This window comes from Castor canadensis, chromosome 1, assembly GCF_047511655.1.
Source record: "Castor canadensis chromosome 1, mCasCan1.hap1v2, whole genome shotgun sequence".
Classification (NCBI taxonomy): domain Eukaryota; kingdom Metazoa; phylum Chordata; class Mammalia; order Rodentia; family Castoridae; genus Castor; species Castor canadensis.
The window spans coordinates 77,782,634-77,790,083 of NC_133386.1; positions in this window are offsets into that span (position 1 = coordinate 77,782,634).

A 7,450-nucleotide genomic window follows, 5' to 3' on the forward strand; every position below is an offset into this window, starting at 1 on the left:
TTGCCATCAAAGTTTGCCCTGAATGCACTTCAGGCTCTGTAAGATGTAAGTGCATTTCTCTCTCTGAGATTTCTGGTTATTTTGATAATGCAGACCTACATCTTCTTGGACCGTTTTCCTTCAGTCATCTGTTTCCTTTTTTAAGGACACTGTCAAGGCCCAAGGCCAGAAACACATGGCCAGCAGCCAAGAACAGAACTGGTCTGCAGGGCAGAGCAGCAGTTGTTGATGGAAAGCATGTGTGGGTGTGCATTTGTGTGTATTTGTGCATGCTAGGGACACCTGCTTCTAAGTTTTGAAGAAAGGACTCACTTCTCGTTATTGTTAAGCTCTATTTTCCCTACCTTGTGTTTTGTTAATGATAAAGCATCTGTTCTGAGTGCTAATTATTTAAGAGGAACTACAGCACTCTAATGAACAAATAAGCTATTATATTCATATTTAATCCATTTAAATTTTATTCCAAATGAAGCACTAAAACCTAATATGATAAAGATAGGAACCTGTAGAATTGTTTTATTTGGCTCTGTGTTTATTCAGGAGTGGAAACTTTCAAATATTTACAGGTATCAGCATGCTATGTGGCTGAACATAAATAACAACTGATTTTAATTTACTTATTGCTGAGATCTTCAAAATAAATGTCACTCAGCCTACCAATAACCAAGGAAAAATACATTTAAAATATAAATATTTGCAGCTGGCCATGGGGGCACACACCTGTAATCCCAGCTATTCAGAGATAGAGGTGTAAAGATCATGAAATGAAGCTGGCCCCAGGCAAAAAGTAACTAAAAACAAAAAGGGATGAGAACATTGCTCAAGTGGTAGAGAGCTAGAGTGCTTGCTTAGTGAGGCTGTGAGTTCAAACCCCAGTACAGCCAAACACACACACACACACACACACACACACACACACACACATGTTCTTAGATTTGCCACAAGTAAATGTTTGCAAAATGAAATAATTTCTGAACTGTCTCTTGAAATTACAAAAAATATATACCTGCATATGTATCTATTTTCTTTCAAAATAGAGGTCATAAACTTAAGCTAAATCAAAGTTTCAAAGTTAAAAAAATTCCTGATGCTACAATAGCAACAGCTCATCCCACAAGAAAACAAACAACATCTTCTTAGGCAAGAAGGGCATAGCTAAACTGTGAAATGAAATGTGTGATTCATAGGTCATCCCTTTTGGAACCCAGAATCAATTTGCCACACAATAAACTGTCTTCAATTGAACTAGGTTACTACAGCATCCTTAAAAAACTAAACATGGTCTGGATGTGGTGGTACACTCTATAATCCCAGCCCCTCAGGAGTTAGAGACAGGAGGATAGTGATTCAAGACCAGCTAGGCAAAGTTAGCATGACACCCTACCTGAAAAACAAACTAAAAGCAAAAGGGCTGGAGTGGGAGGGGGTCTTGCCTAAAGTGGTAGAGCACTTGCCCAGCAAAACAGGAGGCTCTGAGTTTAATCCCTAGTACTGCAAAAGAAAAAAGAAGAACTAAACAGAGTATTTATATACTTCTAAAGATCTTTAAAAATAGATACCAAAAACTCTTCTTAAATTCCACATTAAAACAAAACTCCTAAATTCCAATAGATTAAAGAGAGCTATTATAAGAAGAAACTTCTAAAATGTTAGCCATCCTTCAGCAGTTACACTCTGCAATACTTCAAGGGTCATGAAAAGACAAACCAAAGAGATTCAGAGCATTCTTTTTGGCTGAATTATGTCCTTGTAGTCTGCCATAAATCATTCAGTTAAAACAAAAACCCTCACTGTCTACAATAATAGTCTGAGTCTTTGACTCTGTTTATCCTAGCACTCCAAAGAAAATAGTAGTGTCCTATGAAAATCATTGAAGCAAGAAGCAATAAATATGCTATTTTCATTAGAGATTTTGGGGAGACAGGCATTTAATAATTAATCACGGAAATTCCTTGTTCAGAAATTAACTTTCCACAAGTAAAAAGAATCCACTTTAAAATATATCTTAAGTATATCTTTAATTCTCAAAGTTCAGAAATTACACGAGCCCATAGCTATTTCTCTTGGTTATGAAGTGTTCCTTGAAACATTCCTTCTGAGGATTTAAATGGATTTAATTCTTACTGGAATTAAGTTTAATAAAATTGTCCCTCATTGCAAAATGTCAAAACTGGAGTAGTTACTGTAGTACAAGTTTTCTGTTCTTCATCCAACTGTTCATTACTAAAAAATTTGATATTAACACCTTCTCCAAATTGTCCCTTTCATCCTTAAACATCAGCTTTCTTCAATTCAGCTCTCGTTCCAATGTCCTACCAAACGCTTTATCTTTACTAATCGTAAAAGTCCAGTTAATCCTAAATACAGCATAAAAGAGAAGTGATAAGTAGATTTTAAAGGTTTCAGGAAAGCATGCCAAATAGGGGATTTCTGGAGAAGAAAATTTTAATTGTTTACTGCCAGATTTGGAATAGATGTTAACATACATTTATTCCAAACTCTTGTGCCCTTCCTTATCCCCAACAGGTTGTATACAGCATCTGGGTAAGGCCAGTCCAACTCTCAGGAATTCCTTATCTTTCATGACAAACCATTTTGTTTTGAATAGTATTAAAGTGTACTATAAATGACCTTAATTCTAATAATACTAGATTTGCCTTCACCTAATGTCCACTGATTGGGACTCCTGGTTTTACACAAAGTCTATTCTGTCTTCTCCAAGATAGCACTTAAAACATCGGAAGCAACTATGGCATCCTCCCACGCTTACCTTGTTTATCCTTTCTACAGTAAACTTGAGCACGTTCTTCAAATTCATTCCCTCACTGTTCTGAATATCCCCTAGTATGCTTATATCCCTCTTAAAATGTGGCTTCCTGAACAAAGTAAGTTTTAGAGCCTGACCATTTGCAGTTGATGGAGCTACCACTTTCCTATTTTAAATCCTTCCTGCACTTTTGTTACTTAATACCGACTTTGCTGTTTTGTTAATGATGTCAAATTGTTTCATTCTGAGTTCATAGCTGATTAAACTCCCTGGGCCTTTTAATCTGATGTGTTGTCAGGCTAATCTCTTCAACACACTCTTTATTTATTTGGATCTACATGAAATTTTTTTTATATTATAGTAAATTTAGTTATCAAAAATAGAATCATAGAAAAATACTTAAATTCTGCTAAGCTGAACATGTCAAGGCAGCTATTTAAATTTTTCCCTTAAGTCTTTGTCATATGCTTAGTAGTAATCATAAGCATTTTAAATTATTTTATCACATTATGTCTTAAGTGCTTCTATATTTCTTACATGGGTCCCAAATTTTTAATCTTTTAAAACTCTTTTGCAAAATTTTCTATCAACTTGATATATTACAGTTTATTTTTAGTTTTTGTTATCATTTATAATCCACTTATTTCCTTTGAATAAACTCCTAGGATTATAAGGTTAAATGAATCCCTTTGGAATACTATTGCCAAAGTGTTTCCAAAATGGAAGGAAGTACTTGTGCTATGTTTTGCTTAACTCTTCAGGAATGATAATCCTGCAGACTATTCTCCAAGCATTTAAAAACATTTGTTTCCCTCAGGTCAAGGTGTGGACTTAAACAAAATACTGGGTTTAAACTTCTTAATATTAGAAAATGAAGAGCAATTATAATCCTTCTCTACCTCATGCTAAGTATCTAGTGGTACTATGCATGCGTGTGTTATAATTTGTCATGAATTACCTCCTCGGTAACTTTCTCCTCTCTTCCCCCAGGCAGGGTAAAAAACACCTCTGCAGTGTGTTCCTGTAGCCTTTTTACATGTGCCTGAGTAAGAGACCATGAATAAGATGTACATTAATTACACTGTCTCATGATCAATATCTACATGTTTGTCTCTCACCTAGACTGTGAAGTTTTTAAGGGAAGGATGAGGTCTTCATTTGTCTAAATGAAACTACCTAAAAGTGTACCTAGCATAAAGAATAAAGATTTATAAAGAAATAGCAAAACATGTTGATTCACTTTTGTCCACAGTGATATTGCTATTATAATGGTATCTTGTTATTTAAGATGCATGTCACCGATTATTATTAATATATATATAAAACATTTATATGTATCAAATAAGGATATTATAATATATGTGGCAATATATAATAATGAAAGCATAATTTATTTATTTATTGGCAGTACTGTGTTTGATCTCAGGTGCTCTACCAACTGAGCCATGCCCCCAGCCCTTTTTTTTTTGCTTTGTCTTTCAGATAGGGTCTTGTGCTTTTGCCTGGACTGGCCGTGGACTGTGATCCTCCTGCTTCCACCTCCTGCGTACCTGGGATTATAGTTGTGGGCCAGTATACCCAGCCCCTATTTTATATTTTAATAATATTTGTTGTAATTCACCAAATAGTAATTATTTTGCTTTTATAGACCTTTTATTTTTATAGTTTAGTGTTAGTTGTGTTAAAATTTTTAAATAGTTTCAGTATCTAAATCAATGCCAGCAAGGTAGTTGGTTTTCATGTTCATTTTCCCAACCTGGCTTCTGAAACCCAAAGTGGGCCCCAAGCATCCTCACATCCATTGACTCCCCATCTCCCCAGGCAATTCCGATAGTGAAAATTTCACCTTTGTTTCCAAGAAGTAATTCCATATCCCTGCTAGGACTCAGTTCCATTTTATCCCCATTTCATTTATTCTCCATAGCTTCTGCCCACCACCATCACTGATGTTTGTGCTGCTCCTCCCACCAGACGGCTTGTACATCTCAAACAGGCTACCCGGAAACTGCAAGGCAAACCCTCCTTTTTCCTTAGAAACTCCCACTGCCTCATCTCAACTGTCAGACAGAACACTTAATGGTAACAAAATGTACCTTTAACCTGGACCTTACACTGTCATGATCTTACACTGCTTTACACGGAGAGACAATGGTGTCCTTGGAGTGTTTATGCAGTCTCCCACCCTCCAAAGCACAGTACAGATACAGGCCGATGCCCCAACTTCAGCATCGTAAGCCACTTCTTGGCTTACTGTCTACTGGTTGTCTGTAAAGATACTAGTCTGCCTTAAAGGACTGAGAGAATCTATTGGTCTTTTTCTTCATGATTTATTTTCATTTCAAACTTTAGAAAGTTGTCAAACTCTGGAAGACATTGAGACTGAAAGGCAAGGGACACTCTTCCTTTAAAGTTTAATCCCATCAGTTTTGACTCAGGATTTGTGTGAACATGGATTCTCTTCATCAGTATATTCACATCAACTAATTTATCATCTAAGACTTGGTACGAATGTTTCTTGTGTTTTCATTCAATTTTCTAACTCAAAATTATCATCAAATGCAGGATTGTTAACATACATGCATTCAAGATCTCCTCTCATTAAAAACAATGAGATCTTGTCTACTATGTTGCCATAGAGACTTTGGAAAATGCCTTGCTGAAATCCAAGTATATAGATTTGCCTAATATAACAATATTTTTCATATTAAGAAAGGAAATAATGTCTCTACAGATTTTGTGATGTATGTTTCATTTTTACCTTAATTGTGTTTCTCTTCCACATTCAGAAGTTGTAAAATTGATGTTAGATATCTCTAAGTGGCCATTAGTCTTCATTTCACCTTGATAGTCACGTAGGGTTTTTATAGTTTCTGAAAGTTCCTGAGTTGGTAAATTTTCTCAGGAGAACCAGATATATTTCAGAGGGTAGAATTGACTTGACTTTATTCTACTCATCAGATGTTTCTTGATCACTAGATTTGCATGAAAACAGCTTTCCAATAAGTATTATAAGGTGAGTAGACAGAATTTTTTACAGTCATTAAGAAATGTTTAGAAATTATTTTAAGAGTACAGTGGAAACTGTTTTCATAGCAAACAATTGTGTTGCTTTCACAATTAAACTGCCTATATAGGTTGTTTATAAACATACATCTTGTTCCATTCTACCATAGGGGATTTCTTCCTTCTCTCCTATAGCTTCACTGACCTCTTTAAGTCAATTTCACATGAACTGGAAGTACAAAGTTTCATGTACATTTAACTAAGAGTTCACTGTTGTAATCATTTGCAGAATTCAACTTCTGCCTCAGATATTATTTTGTACCACAAAATAAATTATCAATGGTTCAGATTTTTAAAAAGTTTCTTTGATAGCCATGATCTGAAAACAAAAGTCCTAAAATGACTGCACGTAAAAAATGCACATGAAAAATTCCACCCTGTCCAATGTTAACCCTAGCAACAGGGAGCAAAACAGAAATGAAAACCTTCTTTACCTCCTTTATGAAATTCATATTTTCCCAGTGCTATGGGCGTTTCTTAGTTGAACACATACACACAACTTTAAATTAGGGCTTCCCCTTAGCAAGCTCTCAGGATATTTTCTTCCAGTGTTCCATAGCTAAGTTTATATGCCCTTAGGGAGATGTTTACTTTATTAGCCTAGTAATCTCTCATTTCTGTAAGCAAGACTGAAAAGAATAAGCACTTTGTAATTGGGAAATCCAATAATTATTCCCACTGAATACTGGAAGGTGCAACATGAGAATGCTGGTGCTCATTTTCCTTAATGTAGTGGTTTCTTTGGCAACATTAAATGGACAACCATTTCTTGGTATGAAAGGCATCCTTTGACTTCAACATATCCTCAAAAGTAGCATGTTAAAATCTACATTTTCAGTTTTAATTATCAAATACTATTTTGTTCATGTATTATGTGATATCTGGTTCATTTTTTTGCTCAAAATCAAATCATAGACATTGTATTCATAAAAATAAACTTGCAACCTCCATGGCTACCTCTGCAATGCTTTATAAATGGGCAACTAGCACTTTTGAACACTCAGCTAAAGAGACAGTGTAAGTGTGCTAACATTTTTACTTCATGATAATTTATTTTAACACAGGCATCAAGCAAAGCAATAGAATAACAAGTACTGAATAATGTACTTGTGGCCATTTAGAAAAGATTAATGGTTTTACTTGTATATTTAACAGAGTGGTAAGTACAATGGAAAATGTTAAATCCCCATGTTGCAGTGATGAGGAAATTTTGCCCTGTGACTATCCAAACAACTGAATAAAACACATTTGCTCTTGGCTGTATGCTAACAGAATTATCACATGTGTGCACATCATCGTTAGTGACATTTCACACTCTCAGGAATCTTAGAGTGTAGAGGCATGTGGACAACAGAATATTACCTAATGCCCCAACAATTCAAATGCACACGTGACAAAATGGTTGCTTTTAGTTTAGCATGTGTGGAATGAGATCTCCAACAATCCCAGTAGCAGGTGTTGGATATATAAATATACGTCCAGAAGTGTACATTTGGCCTCTATTTGTTTTCCCTTCTCTGTTACTTTTCTTTCATAAGTCACTGACCTTATTGCTTACCCAAAACCAACTTACCTGAAGTGACTGTCATATTCTTTAGATTAGAATAATAAATGTACATT